This window comes from Pogona vitticeps, chromosome 13 (genome assembly GCF_051106095.1).
Source record: "Pogona vitticeps strain Pit_001003342236 chromosome 13, PviZW2.1, whole genome shotgun sequence".
Taxonomy (NCBI): domain Eukaryota; kingdom Metazoa; phylum Chordata; class Lepidosauria; order Squamata; family Agamidae; genus Pogona; species Pogona vitticeps.
This window is the reverse complement of record NC_135795.1, coordinates 16,939,926-16,960,477: the sequence shown is the minus strand read 5'-3', so window position 1 is coordinate 16,960,477 and position 20,552 is coordinate 16,939,926. Positions and strand designations below refer to the sequence as shown.

Sequence of the window (20,552 nt, the reverse complement as noted above, 5' to 3'; positions counted from 1 at the left end):
GATAACCAATTTCAGATTCTCTCAGCCTCTCAGTGTGGCCAACGTGCGCTGAGTCACTTTCCCAAGACCTAGGTTTGCCTGACCGAACGTCACTGAACTGGACATCAATGGTAGGCATCGGTGTCAGTGGTCTTGTGGAACCGTTTCCTTCTCCAATAATAGAAAAGTGGGGCTGAAATCCTGTGGCAGAGCTTCACGTGCCTAAGATGAAGCTGCCGTGATGGCAGGGAAAATCGTGGCAGGGCAGAAGTGCTCTTCTTGAAGTGCTTCCACATGCATTTTGTGAAAAACACAGAAAAGTGAAGGATCATGGACTCTGGTGTTGGAAAATTCAGGTTTTATAGTCAGTGCCTAGAAGAGAGAAGGGAGTAATAATACCAGTAACTGGAAGGGAGTAACACTGGCAGCTTATCAGTGTGAGAGAGGCCTCCAAGGCCAAGCTGGCTCATTCTTTGGTGCTGAGTTAATTGAGAAGATAATTTTCAACTGAGTGAGAAGAGGAAGCAGAAACTATTCTTGCCTTCATGCATGTTGAAGGTAACTTGGCAACTGATTGGAAGGTCCTCTGGAAGAGTCCAGAAGTAAAAGCTTTAGGTGGAACAGTGGGGCTAGAAGTTATTTTAGTTGGCTTAGTGATCTCTCAGAAGGGATGCTGTGTTCATTCACTGTTGTGCATGTATGCTCTGAGGAAATGCTGAAGTTACGCTAGAGTGTAAATACGAGAATAGTTTAGCTAGCTGTCTTTAGCTAACAGGCTGTTGCCTTTGCCCTGTATAGCTCTCGCTTCAGACTCTTAATTGATTATTTGCTCCAAAACTTCTTTGATTTCTCAACTCTTTTTGAAATTTTTTTGTTCTTTTTTTTTCACTTTTTTAACATCTTTAAATAAAGGTACATTTCTTCATATAGTTATTTGGCTTTTTGAAAGGGCCAGTGTTGCTTAAAACTAGGCCTTGCCTTGACCATCTACTGGGAGCCCGTATGTTTTGTGGGTGTGGTGGTATTTCTACCTTATAAGGTTGGCATAAGAGTCAAAGTGCTTCACTCTGTAGATTTTGGGGAGCTCCAGTTAGACTAAGGTGCTGGGAGGTGGCCGTACAGAAAGATTCCCCCCCCCTTGCAATCGGCACATTTGATCCTCTGAGTTTCACCCACACCAGGGCAGCTAGGTTAATGTTGCTGAGTGGTTAGTGTTGGCCTCCCTGAACCTGGCAATCTTGGAACATGCTGTACAAGGGTATGTAGCCAAGTGATGTAGAGTGTAGTAGTGCAACTGTGTATTGTCTAGTTGTCTGATCATAATTCCCGGCAGGCTTATGCTGGAATAATTTTATGTTCCCCCAGAATGAGCAGGATTTCAGCCAGTGTCTGTCACGGAGATAGCATTTTTTGGATGTACCTGGCACTCTAACGTCAACCAGAGCAATTTAATTTGATGGCCCCTGCCAGGGAATTTCCCACTCATTATGTTCTAGGGGCTGGTTTTCTTAACCTCTTTCCTAGTCACAGACGACACACAGGAAGAAAGGATGTTGTAAGCTCTTCCCCTATCAAATCTCATACCTTAGATCTTGGCCTAGGGGACTTTTTAAATTGGAAGAAAAACTACCTCTTTACATCTTATATATATGTGGAAATAAAGCCCAGTTCTGATCTTGCCCGCCCCCGAGTGTTATTTCAATTTTAAAAACTTAGGCAGTTTAATTGCAATTATACAATTAGCGTTACATCTCATTTGGACTTCAGGAGCGTTTATCTTTGGCTGGATTCTACTCCGAGGATTTTCCCGTCTGTGAAGCAACAATGATGTGAAACACTGTGGATGAGTGGGAGCTGTTGTGTGTTGTGCTGCCAGGGCCGTTGTCTCTGGGAAAACTGGTGACACTAATTACTCTAAGTTTCCTCGTGCAAAGGATCGCCTTGGAGCGTAACTGTCTTTATCCAGAAAACAAAGAAGAGACAATGCTCTCATCTAAGCAGCTGTGTGCATCCCGTTAGGTTTTGTGAGCAACACTGGAATGTCATCCTTTGACAAAGCATCCTGTCATCTGGATGTTGTTATGGGAACCAAAAATTAGAGTCAAATTGGAGGTGGCAATATTTGGCTATTTCCCTCACCAGACTCATTTGGGTTGATCACCATTCTATCTGTCATGAAAGAAAAAGCTTACAGGTAGCAGAACAGGGAAAGCACTGAGACGATGTTTTCGGGGACCACTATTGAAAGAAAAAACTGGAAAAACTTCAAAGCAAATTCTTTGTGACACCTTATATATTTTTGATCTGAGCGATCTTTGAGAAGTATTGTAATTCTCTCATTCTGCTCAGTTCAGATATTCTGCACTTTCCCCCTACTCATTAATCAGCTCATGTAGACTATGCCCAAATCGTATAATTTACTGATTTAGATGGAGAGAGATTTGGGGGGGGGGGGAGAGAGACTAAAATCTTGACTCATGTGTGGCATGGAATATTTTAATGGTTGGGTATTATTCTGTGAGAAGTCTGCTCACTACTTTGTATTAACAAGATGCCTCTTTGGAAAAGAAAAAAAGTTTTTGTTTTAAAAAAAATAAACCACTGCTGCTACTAATGGCAAGCTCAGGACAAATCTGTCGACTAATTTGTACATCCCTGAAAACTGCTACCTGCAAATTTCTTTTATAAAGAAGCACATCCATTCATCAGCAAAGACACTCCTGCTCCAGCACAATGACCCTACTTCCCTCCAGTGTATTTGCTTTGTCAGGTCAAAGTCTGACATCCGAACATCTCCCTAAGGCTCCTACTGAACATCACAGCTGGCATTTATCCCAGAAAAAAGGGTTAATTCCAGAATGAAAGCAGATAACCATTTCCAATCATATAAAAATTCATCCGGGTATCAAGGGATAAGCTTTTTCATTGTCCCAACGATTCCACGCAACATCATCCTGTCTATTTCTTTATTCATCTACTGTATATTGATTCTGTGTTCCAAATGCATACAAATACTACAAAGGTGTTGGAAACATCCAAAAGTCTTGCAGCTACAGAAAAACTAGGCACAAATGCTGAAAAATATATGAAAATGAAACTAAAGTTGCAGGCAAAGACTTAAGTCAGATTTTAATCCAAAATATTATCAACATCTCAAAATACAGCAACCCATTTGCTATGTCCTTAAAGGTCTCTGCCTTTCATAAAGGGAGCTATATCCTGGAAGGGTACATAGAGACCATCAGGGCTGGATCCAGGAACCAAGTCAAAGAAATGGTTGTGCACCCAGGATCTGTCCAGGGTACTGAAAGACTTACCTCTAACTGCCCTTGTTCTATGACTCTTCTCAGCTAGGACCTGCAGCTCCTGCTCATTCATTGACCGGTGTCTCTGTCAGCATAAAACTTCCCATTCCTTCTATAGACCTAGAGTCAAATTATTTGTTAAGGCCAACCCTGTCCTTGGAATATTCCAGAGCTGTGATTTAGGCAGGCCGTCTTGACTGAGAAATCAGATTTTCAAATGAAGCTTATGTTTAGCTTCCTACAATTAACAAACAACAAGGTAAAACAAATCCATTTATAAGCTGAGGGAGATGTGAAAAGCTCCTGCTTTGACAATCATAGACTTTAAACAGTAAAGGAATTCTCTCTTCCAATGATGGGCTACCTGTAATGTTCAGCCCTCTGCCTTACCAGGATTTAAAAAAGATTAGGTGAGATTCAAACCAGTAATAAAATGTTTTAATTCCAGACTTCTTGGCCTCCCTGTTACTTTAGCTCTGCATATAGGAATAGCAAAGAGGTGTCAGGACCAAACCATAATTAACCAGTAAACCTGGTGGAACGTAAATCTGTACACATGTTTGCAGATTATTTGTATTCAATTATTTCATAGACCATTTGGTTGGTGTCATTTGATGAATGCAGCCCCTTCCATAGACCCGCTTCATAATTAAAGTTGTTTTGACGTTTATATGACAGAGGCTGTGACACTTTTCAGATATGACCAATTCTGTCCTTAAAAGAATGGCAGAAAATAAACAGCGTATTAAGTAATTTGAAAATCACTGGGCAAAAATGCTCCCTAGAATGTAATTTACAGCATTTGAAGTTACACGAATCACTTGTGCTGGTGTTTAGAGGCAAGGAAAAAACCCAGCCTCGCAGAAAGCATTCTTTCTCCCTCAGAAATTATTGACCTATTCTTGTAAAGTTAATCTAAAGCATGCAATTTGTCTCCAGGCTTTTGATAAGAGAGCAATCATTTAAAACCATACGGTTCCCCAATAAGTAATACTCAGTGAACAATTTGATCCATTGATGGCTTCTTTCTAATATGTTCCCTGAGGTACAGTTTCCCTAAATCTATTAGACATTTACAGTCTTCTTGAATGTGCTGCCTGAGAAACTCCATCACACTGTATTAACTTGACAAGGTAATGTGCCTCTCTTATATTTTCATAGCAAGGACAACGGTTTGACCTTGAAATGACTAACAACACTTTATTATCCCTGATCTTAATGAAAGCTAGTTGTGCAATTTTTCAGTGAGGCAGCGCTGAACTTCAGATGTTTTTTCTAGTTGCAGCACTGGAATATGTTGCCAAATCAGTGCAGAGGATGTAGCAATATGAATGCATCTTGTCCCACAGATCAGGGCAAGAAGAGCCTCTTCTCAATTTTAAGGTGTCCCTCTAAGTGAGCTTCTCCTTTTTCCTTCTCCTGCTCTTCACCTCTATTTCCACATGTGTTTGCCATTCCCTTTTGACCTGGTTTGTACTACTTCCCAGAAGAAAAGGATGAGGTACATGGAGTTTAGTTCTCTTTTCATGGTTGTCTTGGAGAAGGTCTGCTGCAGCCAAGAGGAAAAAACAGCACGGTGAAGGAGCTTTGTGGATTTACAGCAGATTCTCTCCTAGGGACGTGGTGGCACTGTGGGTTAAACCGCAGAAGCCTGTGCTGCAGGGTCAGAAGACCAGCAGTCGTAAGATCGAATCCACGCGACGGAGTGAGCTCCTGTCGCTTGTCCCAGCTCCCACCAACCTAGCAGTTCGAAAGCATGCAAATGCAAGTAGATAAATAGGGACCACCTTGGTGGGAAGGTAACAGCGTTCCGTGTCTAAGTCGCACTGGCCATGTGACCACGGAAGATTGTCTTCGGACAAAACGCTGGCTCTATGGCTTGGAAACGGGGATGAGCACTGGCCCCTAGAGTTGAACACGACTGGACAACAATTGTCAAGGGGAACCTTTACCTTACCTCTCCTAGGATCTGGACCTCAACTAAAGGGCAACTGGAATCTTAAAAGTAACTTTTCAAAACTCCTACAGGCTCCCACTTGGAAATTAGCTGAGTCTGGAAAAGGATGCACTTTGGGAGATTCTGGGAATTGTGTCCAGAAAGTAACTTTTTAAAGCTCTGTCCTTGAACAACTTTCGTGGACCTCTAATAACTGCTGCCTCAAACTTAGCTCCCCAGTCTGAACTACAGATAGACTGTGAACCACTTATCTTTGTGTGTGAAGATGAGGAATTAGAACCTTTCCCCCCTTACCTACTAGAGGGCAAGATACAGTCTTGTGCTATTAACAAGTGGCATTGAGGTTCTTGCGTTGGTGAGAATGACTGTTGTGCTGATCCCATATCATATAACCTATGTACTTTTCACAAAACTGAAGTTGATGCTGCCTTGCTGCATATTCTTTTGCAAGTCAGGCTTTGTATGGGGTACTTGCATCTTTTTTAGACAAGTGCCCATTATTCTCTGCCCGCTGTATATTTGTGCTTTGTTTTCCAAGTGGAAAGGACATAAGTTTCATGCTGATTGCTGCAGAGACATTTTTGCACAAAGCCCGGAAACTTTGATACAGGGGACTCTCTTCTTGTCATGGATGAAGAATATTGCGGAGCTTAGAAATTGCTCCTGGAGGTATCTAGTGATGTCAAGGCAGTTTAAATAGGAGTGAGAAATTTACCACGCCCCTCACCATTTCTAGGATAAACAACCCATTATCAAAAGCAGCTGTTCTATAAATGTCGGTTCCAGTGAATGTTAGTGCCATTATGAGCACTTGATGTATGGCTGTTCCCAACCAATTTGCTGGGCTTTTTGCTTTTTTGGGATTGAGAACTGGCCCCCTTCAAGACATAAACCCACCTCATCCGGAGTGATTGTCTGCCACTGCTAGACTCAAGTCTCTGTCAATAACTTGCAGCTTGAAGCAAGAGTGGAGGTAAGGAGAACCTGCCAACTTTGATTTGTCATTAACAATGACACCAGTTTTGCAATGGCGAAAGCAAACAGCTTTTTCCAGTGACTGGGTCTCAGCATTCTCCCACCACCAACAAAAATTACACTCGGTCAAGAAAATGAAGGAGGAGCCTTTAAGCAAATCTTTATCTCGGACCTTTAGAACACCACCTGTGTCCGTCGGTGGGGCTTGTACAGGAAAACTTCCCAGTAAATCTGCCCCATGTTAAGTAGGAAGAGATGGGGGGGCTGGTGGTTCTGGATTTTCTGCCTTACACACCAACATGTCTTGAGCTGGGATGATATCCAGGACGAGAGAGATTCTCAGAACAAATAACCTTGTATATTTTTTCCCTAGACTTCCAAATTAATTTTGTTTTGCAATACAACAAAATATCATTTTTACAAGCTCAATATCTGTCCTGCAGCATCTGAAACTGATGTTTCAAGAGAAAGGCCAGATAAGCCAATAAACAAAGCAGCCCAAATTCTCATCAATCAGTTATATTGTATGGTTATGCAGAGGGAAAACAAATCCTGCCTTTTGTCTCTTGATGTATGATGTTTTATATCACAGTTATATTGCAGAAGAATCTTAGCCCTGACTCCTGTGGTGATCAGTTCCTCCATTGAATCACAAGCTGCTCTAACTTTTCTTTGGCAATCATAATGGGAAATTGGGGGGGGGGGGGCATAAAATTTGTCTTCGAAAATTCTACCTCTGTTTCTTTGGCAGTATCTTTTTGGAAGCATCGCTTCATGTCCTTTCAGTGGTGTAAAGATCGAAGAAGGGTTAGGATGAGCGGTAAACTCAGCTCTATATCATCTCAGAGGTAGACATCCCAAAGTTATATTCCAATTATTTGTCTTCATTCTTATAAACCTTTCAATACAAAGACATGAACAATACTTAACAATGCAGAAATTAAGTGAGTTTTAAGGCACACAAGAAGAGAAGCTTTGAGGTCCTCTTTTCCCCCCCTTGCAAATTCTTCTCCTTGTGAGTGCCTATCAGCCCATCTGTATGAGTTCTAGCTATCAAAAACGATCTGTCTTCATCATGGAACTCTACTTTTTTGAAGGGGTACCCATCAAGCACATTCAGGCTGTAGAATACATCTTGGAGATCAGGAAGAACTTTACACCTTTTAAAATGAACCAATCCAATCTACAATTTCTGGACCATTATGTGGATCCAAGCATTGTTATCCATCAAGACTAGCCTTTGCAGTGGCATTTTCAGCTTAACAAATGAGTAAACAAATCCATATAATTAGGAAATGCTATGAGCACATTAATAAGTTTGGGGAGACAGCATGGGAAAATACACATCTTATGAAAAGTGGCACAGGAAAAAGTCACTGTAAATTTTCATGCAATAAATTTTTTTTCAAAGAACTCAAGGTTGGGCAGAATAGGTTTAACTGCTGAATGCAAAACAGAAATGCACTGGTTCATCCATTCCTAATATGATGCTGTTGTTAGTAAATGGTATGTAGATTATCAGTCGTCACTCGCTCCCCATCCATCTGGATGCACTTTTATTTGACCATCTGTGTAGGACGGGCCGAAAGCTTCCAAGCTGTACAGAACCTTTTTTTAAAAAAAAATTATCCAAAAAATATGTGGAGAATACATATACAGTGGTGCCTCACATTACGATGTTAATTCCTTCCAGCGAAATCACTGTAGAATGAAAACATCATAAAGCGAAATTTAAAAGCCCATAGAAACAAAATAAACCCCGATTAATGTGTTCCTATGAGCTTGAAACTCAACGTCCAGTGAAGATCCTCCATAGTGCAGCCATTTTCGTGCAGCGAGGAATCCGTCCCAGAAAACAGCGGGTGGCCATTTTGAAACCGCCAATCAGCTGTAGGAAAATCGTTGTTTTGCGAGAATCGGTTCCTGAAGCAGGGAACCGATCATCGCAAAGCAAAAAAACCCCGTAGGAAACATCGTTTTGCGATCGCTTTTGCAATCGTAAAAACTTCATCGTTATGCGATTTCATCGTAAAACGGAGCGCTCGTCTTGCGAGGCACCACTGTAAGTACTTGGAGAGAGGTGTTGTGACACAAGTATGGGTGTGTATGCTTTCGCTTTCGATTGTGAAAAAGCCCTTGATGGGCTCTCCCACGGCAAGCTGCTGGTGTCGTTGGTACACAACCATTCAACTGATATACATATAACTGGCCACATTCTTTTTTTTATAATGTGCTTTAAATTTGTTTATATTTATTTTAAATTAGTAATGTTTTAAATACTGTATTGCTATAGGTTTAATGGTAGTTCCATATTAATCTTCTAATGTTTTGTATGTAGGTACACTCTTTTAGCGGTTGTATGCACCTTGAGTCCCTTCCTTGGGAAAAATGCAGGATATAAATAAGCCAACCAACCAAGCAAATAAATAAATCAAAATGATTTTAAGTGTAATGGCCTTCTGATATTTTTATATGTGTAATTGCATTTTTAATATTTTAATTTCTGTATCTGTTGTGCTTCCTATCATTTTCTCTGCTGCATTGGATCCCTAGATTGGGGGAAAGGTGGGGTATAAATGAAATGGAATGAATAAACACATAGAGCCACTGAAGATAAATTGAGACAATGGCAGGTAAAACTGATGCTCCCTTGATCAGTCATATAAGCGATCTCACCCTGTCAAAAATCACACCGTGAATGAGATAACATCACAGAAATGTATAGTCAGTCAGCATTTAACTACATGATGATTTCACTGTGGCAGTTTTTAGTCACCTGGGAATGCAACAAAAGATAGTGTAAAGGAACAGGTGAACATTTTTGCAATGAGTGGTAAAAAATTATCAAACCTGTCAACAGTGCTGAGGAAGAGTACTTGGCTCCATCTGGTATATATCTTCAAGCACTTTGCAATACAGTTCTCTCTCTCTCTCTCTCTCTCTCTCTCTCTCTCTCACACACACACACACACACACACACACACACACACACACACACACACACACACACACGTGAACATGCACACAGGTGTTCTGATCAGCCAATTGAGGTTTACCTTTCTGATATGTAAATGCACCGCTTGTTGTTCCCTGGCATGAATCAAATGTCATCGAGATGCCAAAGTTCCTGAAGCGGTTTGCTTAGGCGGAAGGAATGAGAACACTGCAAAAGTACAGGAGATTTTTTTTTGAAAAAAAAATCAATTTGTGAAAATTTAATTATGAGTGAATGGAACAAGTCCCTGAGCATATGGTTTCGAATTTTGCCAGCGTTCAGGTGCAATTTACTTTTTATTGATACCTACTTGTAAGATGTCCAAGGCATTCTGTATATCTCTTTCCTTCGGAGAAATGAAATACCGGGAGAGCCTTTGAAATTTAAGAATAAAATATGCAGGTTTGTTTCACTGATCTTAAAAGACAGCAAGAAAGAAATGATACAGCTGCCATCACCAATTGCCTGAGCTGGAGGGAAGACTGGACAATACCTTTTCATTCTTGTAAGGTCTAGTTTTACAAAGCTCATTTCATCTAGAGAATGATACGGTTTCAATTTCAATTTTCCCCCCTTTACAGACTGTCTTGAACCCCCTTGAACAAATGTATATGTATGTACCTAAACACAATCCTTTATGTGTGTGTGTGTGTAGGTACATGCATACATTACATATACACACAAAGAGAATATATATATATATATATATATATATATATATATATATATATATATATATATATATATATATATATATATATATATATATATATATATATATATATATATATATATATATATATATATATATATATATATATATATATATAATTACCCTACCTTATTTCTCTCTGTGTGTATATGGATTATATATATATATATAATCCAGGATAAATATGTATGGTTTCCTTCTCTACTTTGCTATAGGCATTTCAGATGAATATGTCACCCTTTGTTTACTTTATAATTCCTTCCTTGTATTCAACAAAGAAAGCTGCTTTGTGTCTAGGGTCTTCTCTTCTGGACATTTCCAAGGATAAATTGCCAATATGGAAATGGCACATTTTAAAATCACACTGATAATTATTCCCACAAGAGTTGCTCAGAAGCACCTGCTCTATTTTTTTAAATCTGCAAAATAGTATGTGTGTGTCTCATGTTCTGCCTACAGGTGTTTCTATTACCCTGAAGGAGATAAGAAGGTAGTATTCTGCTGATGGATGGTATTAAAACCAGAACTTAGACACAGACTTATTTGAACTAGAATTGCCATCCTTTTCCAGCCAGCATGGGTTGTGACTATGCTGGTGGGAAAACTCTGGGAGTTAATAGTCCAATAATAAGAATTTTTAAAAGCTCTGGACACAGACTGAGCATCATATCTCAAATACAAATATAACCATGGTTATGATGAGGATGTTAATCATGATGATAAGGATAAGAACAATGTGATATCTAGTCTATGCCAATTTATGGTGACCCTCCCAGGATTTCTTAGGTATAAAGTACTCGAAAGTGGTAGGCCAGTCCCTCCTTCTGCCGGTGCTCTGGGACTACGCAGCTTGCCCACGACCACACAGATGGTAAGGGGCACACGTCCACCAGCCACACGTACATTGTGTGGTCTTGTCTGGTTTCCTCTCCACAGGAGGTTTGAACGTCCGATACCTGCACACTTCAGCCCACTAAACTGTTTAAATGGAATGATGCAGATTTACGATTTGACGAAAAGACAGCCGATGGAATCAACAGGACTGAGGGAGACTATGTTAAAGATCCGAGCAAGTATTGCTGGGGAAATTAAAGTCAGTGGCCCGCAATGGCTGGGAAATAACTGGAGTCTGTACCGCAGAGCAGGAATCTTTGGGTGCAAAAATGATGCATCTTTTTTCCCTCATTCCCTTCCTGGTGGAGTGATGTACCATGGCATTTCTCTGTGAGGAAGCAGCTTCTTTTGAAGCTGAAGGGATGTCATAGACAGCGAGCTGTAAAGACACGGTGGTGCGGTGGCTGCCTCCATAGGGCGATCTGGGGAAAGTATAATTTAGTCACGTGCAGATGCCCGCACCTGTGCTCAATCGGTTTGGAAATAAAAGCGAATATTTCAAAAACTGCAATAAGCTTCCTGTGACCTTTCCCAAAGGAAGCCAAATCTGGAACATCTCGCTGCTCGCAGGAATGCGATGAACCTAACAAGATGTTTTGAGACGAGCACAGGGAACTGCGACAACATCTTAAATGTCTCTGCAAAACGCCTGTCCAACGCAGCTGGTCCAGAAGAGGATGGTCAGAGGCAGGCCCTGTGGATGATAGCATGGATGTTTGGAAATGGTACCACTGCCTTCACTGATGCCGGCTTCCAGTTCCAGGTCTCCAAACGAATCTAAAGGATTCCCCTAAAGCCCAGAATTCTGGATGTTATTGAAAACTGAAGGCTTGCTGACGTAAGATTTATTTAGCACCTTCTGCACCTTTTTAAATGGGTAAACTAAAATAAATTCTGGGAGAAGGGAGTTCAAGCGTATGGTGCACCTGATGAAGGCAGCTGTGGAAGGCTGTGCAAAGTGAAAATTGTTGGTTTTTAAGGGCACAAGGAGCTGTGTTGCTTAGATGAACAGCAACTTGAAAAAGACATATGCGTTGGGAAATGACAGCATGGCTCCACCTGCAAGAAGCTACTTGACAGACCTCTTCATTTCAAACATGCCAGGCCACCTTGAAACAACAGTTCAGGATATGCCATTTGTGTTTTCAGCTCCATATCCAAGAATTTCCCTGGCAGAAATCTGGGAGTTTGAGACTACCAACACAGTCTTCCTCCATTTCACTCATCTGGAGGAAGAGTAGGACCTCTGTTCGACCTTGTTTGTCCCAGCGCCTCTTGGGGAAAAGCGGCTGCAATGCTTTCTGGGAATGATAGTTCTTCGTGAGATGCCTCTTATAGAACATAACGAGGAATGAGATTACCCTTTGAAGAAAGTGCTGCAACAACGGACTCCCAAAGCGTATTGGGGCTGGAAATAAGACCAGGAGAAGCTTCAGCCTTTTCCCCAGGTGAGCGAAATGAAAGTGTCTGCAAGTGTGTGTTTGTTGGTTGAGTCTCTTAAGGCCATCCAAAAAGCCTAGAAAGAGGGCTATTTCTTCCCTAGGCTTTCCCCAGACAGTAGTTCTTTTGTGCCTGCCCCACTCACTTTAACACGGCTTTTATAGACAATGTAGAGATGAGTATAGCAAACTCTGAACTGCAGCCGTGTCCTAAATATTGCACAAATTCCAGAACCCTCAGGGTTTGCAAACACAGAGAGAAATTGGGGAAGGGTTGCTTTTACAAGCTTTTGTTTCAAGAAGAGAAATAATGAGTACGTCCAAGTAGGGATTGCATATTAGCCATCGAAGCTGGGCTGAGACAGAATGTGCTATTAAAGCGACCAACCTTGAATTCTAACTTTTTTCTTTGGTCATGCTTAAGGGTGCATGGGGTGCTTGCTGAACTTTACTAATGGCACAACAGTCCAGAGGCGCAATTGCGGGGCTTTCAAACACAGAAATCAACCCTGAGTGCTCACTGGAAGGACAGATCCTGAAGCTGAGGCTCCAGTACTTTGGCCATCTCATGAGAAGAGAAGACTCCTTGGAAAAGACTTTGATGTTGGGAAAGTGTGATGGCAAGAGGAGAAGGGGACGACCGAGGATGAGATGGCTGGACAGTGTCTGCGAAGCAACCAACATGAATTTGACACAACTCCGGGAGGCAGTAGAAGATAGGAGGGTCTGGCGTGCTCTGGTCCATGGGGTCACGAAGAGTCGGACACGACTAAACGACTAAACGACGACGACAAACACAGATATTTTTAATGGTGAGGATGAGGATGAACAGAATGACAATGGACACCAGCCGCACTCCCCAGTACTTCTAATAGCTGCATGAAAAAGACAACCTCCGTTCGCAACCACATCTTCCAGAAGTCTTTCTTCAACGCAACTTTGAAAGGTATGTAGTCAACAGTCTCATTTTGTATGATTGGCCACTTTTCTTTCTTTCTTTCTTTCTTTCTTTCTTTCTTTCTTTCTTTCTTTCTTTCTTTCTTTCTTTCTTTCTTCCTTCCTTCCTTCCTTCCTTCCTTCCTTCCTTCCTTCCTTCCTTCCTTCCTTCCTTCCTTCCTTATTAGACTGCTCTTATTCTAGAATGTTCCTTTCCTTCCTTCCTTCCTTCCTTCCTTCCTTCCTTCCTTCCTTCCTTCCTTCCTTCCTTCCTTCCTTCCTTCCTTCCTCTTTTTTAATATCAGACAAATTTTAAATTTGAATGAATGGGCATCAAACATATTCAGTCTGGTCTGGCTTGGAAACTAAGCAGCAGGAAGCCTGATTAGGACCAAGAGGGGAGATCATCAGGGATCTGCTGGCAAGGCTAGGAACGAAACTTGTCTGGAACCTTGGAGAGCCACTGCTGCCATTCAGAGTTGGGAAGACTGGGGTAGATGGGCCAGGAGCCTGACTCAGTAGAAAACAGTTTTCTAGCAGACTGAATGTGTGTGGTTCTTACACAAGATTATTTATTCATCTGTTTACATTTATATCCTGCCATTCTTTCAATGTCCTCAAGGCATGGTTCTTTTACTCCATATTTTCCTTCTCAGTGTTAATGAGAGGGAAACATTTGTTTCTAAATTGATCTATGGCTCTGGTTTTTTGAAACGCACACAATCCTTCTGTCTCTCGCTGAAACACAATTGCACTACAACTTGAGGAAGTCCATGGTGGGTCTCTCCACAACTGGAATGTTGGCAATGGTTCAGAAACGGTGTCTGGTTTCTTCCAACATTCTCTCTCATTTGCATACTTTTTTCATGGCAATACTTTTCCCCCACTCTTTATACATGAGGCTGCAGAATAATTACTTTGTTGTACAGTAATCATTGCTATAAGTCAGAAAATAATTACAATGGGATGGCATGAAATGATTTGTTTTTATTACATCCGTGGTAGCAATTTGACTGTCTCTTTGAACTGCATTGTTAGCGTTGTTCTTTTAAAGACGCCGGCAACGCAGCATACAACGAAGCGGAATAGTGACTAACGGTGGTACTGAAATTTGCCATAATCTATCTACCGAATTCGATACCCAGCATGGTTAATGGTCAGGGTGACGGACTACAGCTCTGGAGAGGGGTGGGTTTGAATCCCTGCTCAGCCATGGAAACTCATTGGGGGCATGGAACTGGTAAAATCTCTCTTCAAATATCTCATTTATCTTGAAAGCCTCATTGGGTTCACTACAAGTTGGGTCTGACTTGATGGCACATAACAACAACATCCGATGATTTAGAAAGACAGGGGAGGCGCATTGCCAGCACATGTGTTGTAGAATTAATGGCCAAAATTCTGTTATGGCCACTGGTGTAATGTCATTGGCATAACTTTCAACACTGAACTGCTCTCAGTTAAGCCAGAGTAAGCATTTCCTGTTGCACACCAGTTCTCAACCTTTGGGCTAGGATCAAGTGTAATGTCGTACCGCACACCAGTTGTGATTCTGTGTACAATAGGAAATGTCTGTGCTGACTTCTTAACTTAAAACAATTTGCCACTGAAATTGTCTTACAATGGCAGAGCTGGAAGGGACCCTATGGATCACTCAATCCAGCTCCTGTCAGGGAGTCACAGTGGGGGAATCAAACTCCCAACCTCTGGCTCTCCAGCCAGATGCTTTAACCATGGAGTGATCCAGCAGTTCTGCCAATAACATTGTGCCAGTGGGCTTGTTGATGAAGGTTTGGGCAAGTGGCTTCCCCCCCCCCCCCCCCCCGTTGTCAGTAGCCAGGGCTGGGGAAGGCACACATTTGTTCTTTTAATTTTGTTGTTAAAAATTATTACAAAATCAAACACAGAAACATCTAACAACACACACACACACACACACACACACACACACACACACATCATACTCCCCCTCACCACTGGGACTATTTGGGAGTTACAGTCATTTTCCTATGATGCCCTCCATTCCCCTTCCAAAATTGCATTGACTCTTGCGAAGGTATATATCCCTTCCCCTTTTTAAATACATAATCAATAATTTCTCCCCTTATATCTATAAATCTGTTCTTATGGATCAATCCCTTTTTAACTCGAAAATTACGTGTTAGCTCATCATTAAAAGCTTTTTAAAAAATCCCAAAGGAAATAGTGTGGTTCATTACACAATGCAAATGAACAAGAATGTGACACCTTTATTAGACCAGTTTTAAAAAATCAAACAATTAATGGAAGCTTTTGTGGATTAAAAATCCCTTCTGAAGAAGAGATTTTTAATCCATGAAAGCTTGCATTTTTTTTTTTGATTTTTCAGTGGTCTAATAAAGGTGTTGCATTCTTCTTCATTAACAGCTATATCCCAAACCCCTCTATGTCATTCACTTAATTGAAATTTATACACTGTTTTCCAGTTCCTAGCTACAATTAATCTTGCAGCTGTTAATAAATTAGAAATTAATTCTTTAGTTGTCCCATTCCATTGCTCCCTATCAAATATTGATAAAGGTGCTATTTTAGGGCATACATCTAAATCGTTTTTCTTGATTAAAAATATCCCAGTTGGGCTATTGACAGCTTAATTTTGTTTCAAAATACTGAAGAACCTCCTATAGTTGGAATGTGCAGCAGATTGTACTACGTGATGGTATAAACACTGTCCTTCCAACCATAAAAAGCTGCACTCGAGGATATAAGTAGTGAGGCATCCTGCTTGATCCTCAGCACACAGCAGCAGGCAGAATCCATCGCGAAAAGCCACAAAATGCCAGCTGAATTATGGAGAGTCAGTTCAAAATGGGGGCAACTTGATATACATGAGGATGCGGCCAAGGAGAACAGTAGTGAAAAATAAATTATGTTGGCAGGGACTGGAAGGCAAGTGGTGAATTCTTCCTGTGCCCAATGGCCAGGAAACAGAAAATACATAGAAAATGCTTTAAAAATATATGCCAATACACCAACGACTTGTAAGAAGGCAGCTGGCTGGCACATCTTTTCATCTGTTCTCATCCTCGACTTTCATCTCCCTTAAGTCTCATGATTTCCTCTAGATTTTTGGCTGTGGTTCATTCCTCCCTATTTTTTTCTTTTGCCATCTGAAGTTGTGAGAGTTCAGTCCGATATCTGAGTTGGAACTGTCAGTAACTCTGGAGAATGCTTTGAAAGGCAAGCAGACACATGCATGAAAGATTAGCAAAGCAGAAGACTATCATTAAGATATAAGTAGCATTTTTCTATATGATAAAGCTCTCTGCCGACATCAGCCTTGCAGCAAATTCCAGTGGATTTGAATCTTTCTCTAAATTGTTGTTAATTAATACCTTTTCTTGTTCTCCCAGATGGGGGAAAAATAATGTGCAGTTAAGACATGCAAGCTATATTACAACTGTAGTAACCACCTTCAATGTGTGTTTTGAAACTGAGTCTTTCATTTCATGATCTGTTTATTTTAAAGCATGGGCAAACTATAGAGAATTGTGATGATAATATGGCTGGGGCGACTTGGTTTTTTTATCTTCTCTCAGTAAAATGTGATTGTTCGAGTCTTTGTTGTAATTGTTTTCATTTGTCTCTGTTATCTATTTTTCACCTTGAGGAGAATATTATTTTTTTTTAAAGTATTCTGTTTTAAATACGTCAGGTGAAGGCATTCAGGTAGCAATGAAATCAATTTATTTTCCCCTCCCCAGAGTATTTGTCAACAAAATTCATTAGTGCCCCTCAAAGAGATTCAAAACACCTTTTCCAAAACATGTTATTTAATGTATGCATTGGGTTGTTGTTGTTGTTCTTATCATCATCATCATCATCATCATTATCATCATTGGCATTATCATTATTATTATTATTATCATTATTATTATTATTATTATTATTATTATTATTATTATTATTATTATTATTAGTATTAGTATTAGTATTAGTAGTAGTAGTAGTAGTAGTAGTAGTAGTAGTAGTAGTAGTAGTAGTAGTAGTAGGCATCCTTCAGTCTCGAGAGACTATGGTATGATGCTCTGTATGGAGGTCTTGGAGCAGCGTCTTGTGTGGCTGAGAAGGCCAATTCGAGAGTGACAATCCCTTCCACACTGAAGACAAATCCAATCTGTCCCCTGTCCAGCTCCCTGGTTTTGCTTGTTTCGGGACTGCCTCTTTGCCTCAGCCTGCTGGACGAGGGTCTCTTCAAAATGGGAGAGGCCGTGATGCAACGCCTGCCTCCAGGCTGAACGCTCAGATGTCAAGGTTTCCCATCTGTTGAGGTCCATTCCTAAGGCCTTCAGATCCCACTTGCAAATGTCCTTGTAACGCAGCTGTGGTCTCCCTCGGGGGCGGCTTCCCTGCACTAATTCTCCATACAGGAGATCTTTTGGAATCCGACCATCAGCCATTCTCATGACGTGCCCAAGCCAACGTAGACGGCGCTGTTTCAATATTGTATACATGCTGAAAATTCCAGCTCGTTCTAGGACTACTCTATTTGGAACTTTGTCCTGCCAGGTGATACCAAAAATGCGTCGGAGACAACACATATGGAAGGTGTTCAGCTTCCTCTCCTGCCGTGCACAAAGGGTCCAGGACTTGCTGCAGTATAGGAGTGTGCTCAGGACACAGGCTCTATAGACCTGGATTTTGGTGTATGCCGTCAACTTCTTATTAAGCCATAATCTCTTTGTAAGTCTAGAGAACATGGTAGCTGCTTTCCCAATGCGTTTATCCAGCTCGACATCTAGGGAGAGAGTGTCAGAGATTGTTGAGCCAAGGTACACAAATTCATGAACAACCTCCAGTTCTTGCATGGAGATAGTAATAGAGGGAGGTGAGTCCACGCCCTGGCACATGACTTGTGTTTTCTTCAGGCTGATAGTTAGTCCAAAGTCTTGGCAGGCCTTGCTAAAATGATTTATGAGTTGTTGGAGGTCTTCAGCAGAGTGGGCAACAATGGCTGCATCATCAGCAAAGAGGAAGTCCTGCATGCATTTCTTTTGGACTTTGGTCTTCGCTCTCAATCTAGTGAGATTAAAGAGCTTTCCATCTGATCTAGTCCGGAGATAGACACCTTCTGTTGCAGTTCCAAAGGTCTGCTTCAGCATGACAGCAAAGAAGATCCCAAATAGGGTCGGTGCAAGGACACAGCCTTGTTTTACTCCGCTTCAGATGTCAAAGGGATCTGATGTTGAGCCATCAAAAACTACAGTGCCCTTCATTTCCTCATGAAAGGACCTGATGATATTAAGGAGTTGAGGTGGACATCCAATCTTGGGAAGTATTTTAAAAAGTCCGTCCCTGCTAACCAAGTCAAAGGCCTTTGTGAGATCTATGAAGGCCACAAAGAGTGGCTGTTGTTGTTCCCTGCATTTCTCCTGCAACTGTCTGAGGGAAAATACCATGTCGGTGGTGGATCTATTAGCTTGAAAACCACACTGTGATTCTGGATACACTCTGTCTGCAAGCACCTGGAGTCTCTTCAGCACAACACGGGCCAACAGCTTCCCTACAACGCTGAGAAGAGAGATACTACGGTAGTTATTGCAGTCGCCCCGTCGCCTTTGTTCTTATACAATGTGACGATGTTTGCGTCCTTCATGTCCTGTGGTACTCCACCTTCTCTCCAGCAAAGACAAAACACTTCATACAGCTCAGTGGTGATGATCTCTTTGCAGCACTTCAAAACTTCAACGGGGATGTTGTCCTTTCCAGGTGCCTTGCCAGAGGCAAGGGAATCCAAGGCCGCTTTTATTTCTGCTAAAGTTGGTTCACTGTCCAGCTCTTCCAAGAGAGGCAGGCACTCAATGTTATTTAGTGCCTCTTCTGTTACTACATTCTCTTTAGAATATAGCTCAGAGTAGTGCTGCACCCAGCGTTCCATCTGCTGTGCTCGGTCCTGTATGATCACGCCTGTAGTAGACTTCAAGGGAGCAGATTTCTTCTGTATTGGACCTAAAGCCTGCTTTATACCGTCATACATTCCCTTGATGTTACCTGTGTCCACTGCTATCTGTATCTGAGAGCAGAGCTGAAGCCAATAATCATTGGAACATCTCCTGGCAGTCTGTTGGACTTGGCTGCGAGCAGCTCGAAGAGCCTGCAAGTTGTACTCACTAGGACATGCTTTGTATGCTGCTAGAGCTCTCCTCTTATCCTCGATGGCTGGAATCAGCTCCTCCGAATGGGCTTCGAACCAGTCAGCCGTCTTTTTGGTCTTCTTGCCAAATGTTGACAAGGCAGTGTTATAAACAGCGTTCTTGAAGTGTTCCCATTGTTCAGGTGCATTCGCATCAGCCGGGCCTGGAAGGGTTTCCTGAAGCGCTTGGGCAAATTCCTCCACTTTTCTTTGATTGTGAATCTTGTTGATGTCTATATGTGGTCTTTCTTCTTCTTCTTCTTCTTCTTCTTCTTCTTCTTCTTCTTCTTCTTCTTCTTCTTCTTCTTCTTCTTCTTATTATTATTATTATTATTATTATTATTATTATTATTATTATTATTATTATTATTATAAGATGGGAAGGGCATAAACTCTGAAATAACAAAATGAAAGTTATGCTCTGCCTTATGAATTGCAATAAAAAGTGAAAAACTTCAACTGAACACTTGACTAAGCCCCTGAAGACTATCGCCCCACAGTCTGTTTCAAACATGGATGCTCCATATAGGAAATCTTAAGCATCAGCCACCAACCTGTCTGTCTCGGGAGTGGGGAATTATTTTTCTATAAAACTTGGGAAAGAATATATGGAAGTGACAGTGGGGAAAAAACGATGTTGGTGTGATTCTGGAGGCAGTGAATCTTTGGTATTCCAGACATTTTATTTATTTATTTATTTATTTATTTATTTATTTATTTATTTATTTATTTATTTATTTATTTATTTATTTATTTATTTATATCCCGCCTATCTAGTCGGTTAAGACCACTCTAGGCTCTAGATGTTCCGTCCAATGGTCAGAGATCTGAAGTCTAAAAGATCCAGGGGGCTCAAAGGCTGAGAACCGCTACTCTAGGAAATTTAAAAAACACAAACATGTTACAGCTAAAATATATTTCTTTATACAGTAATATATGTACTATAAATTCATTCTAAACACATACATACATATATACGTACTAATACTCTGGTATAAAGAGGTGGCTAAATAGCTCAGCGAGTTAGGTATCTATCTGTCTGTGGGGCCAAAGGTTGGGAGTTTGATTCCCCATTGGGCCTTCTACCAGTAGACCCAGCCTGTGTGGCCTTAATTAAGCTGCAAAGTCCCAGGGTGCCCCTAGTGGAAGAGAATGGGAATCTAGTTTTGATTACTCTCTACCTGGAAA

The 20,552-nt window shown here is 41.2% G+C and overlaps 1 long non-coding RNA gene across 1 annotated transcript in view; it reads right to left on the bottom strand.

Annotated features, from left to right (window-relative positions):
- Positions 1–1,229: 1,229 nt before the first annotated feature.
- Positions 1,230–20,552, bottom strand: part of LOC144584676 (uncharacterized) — a 32,442-nt gene continuing 13,119 nt past the window's right edge. Inside the window, exon 2 of the long non-coding RNA XR_013539084.1 lies at positions 1,230–19,758. This is a non-coding gene — a long non-coding RNA (uncharacterized LOC144584676). The remainder of the gene's footprint in view (positions 19,759–20,552) is intronic.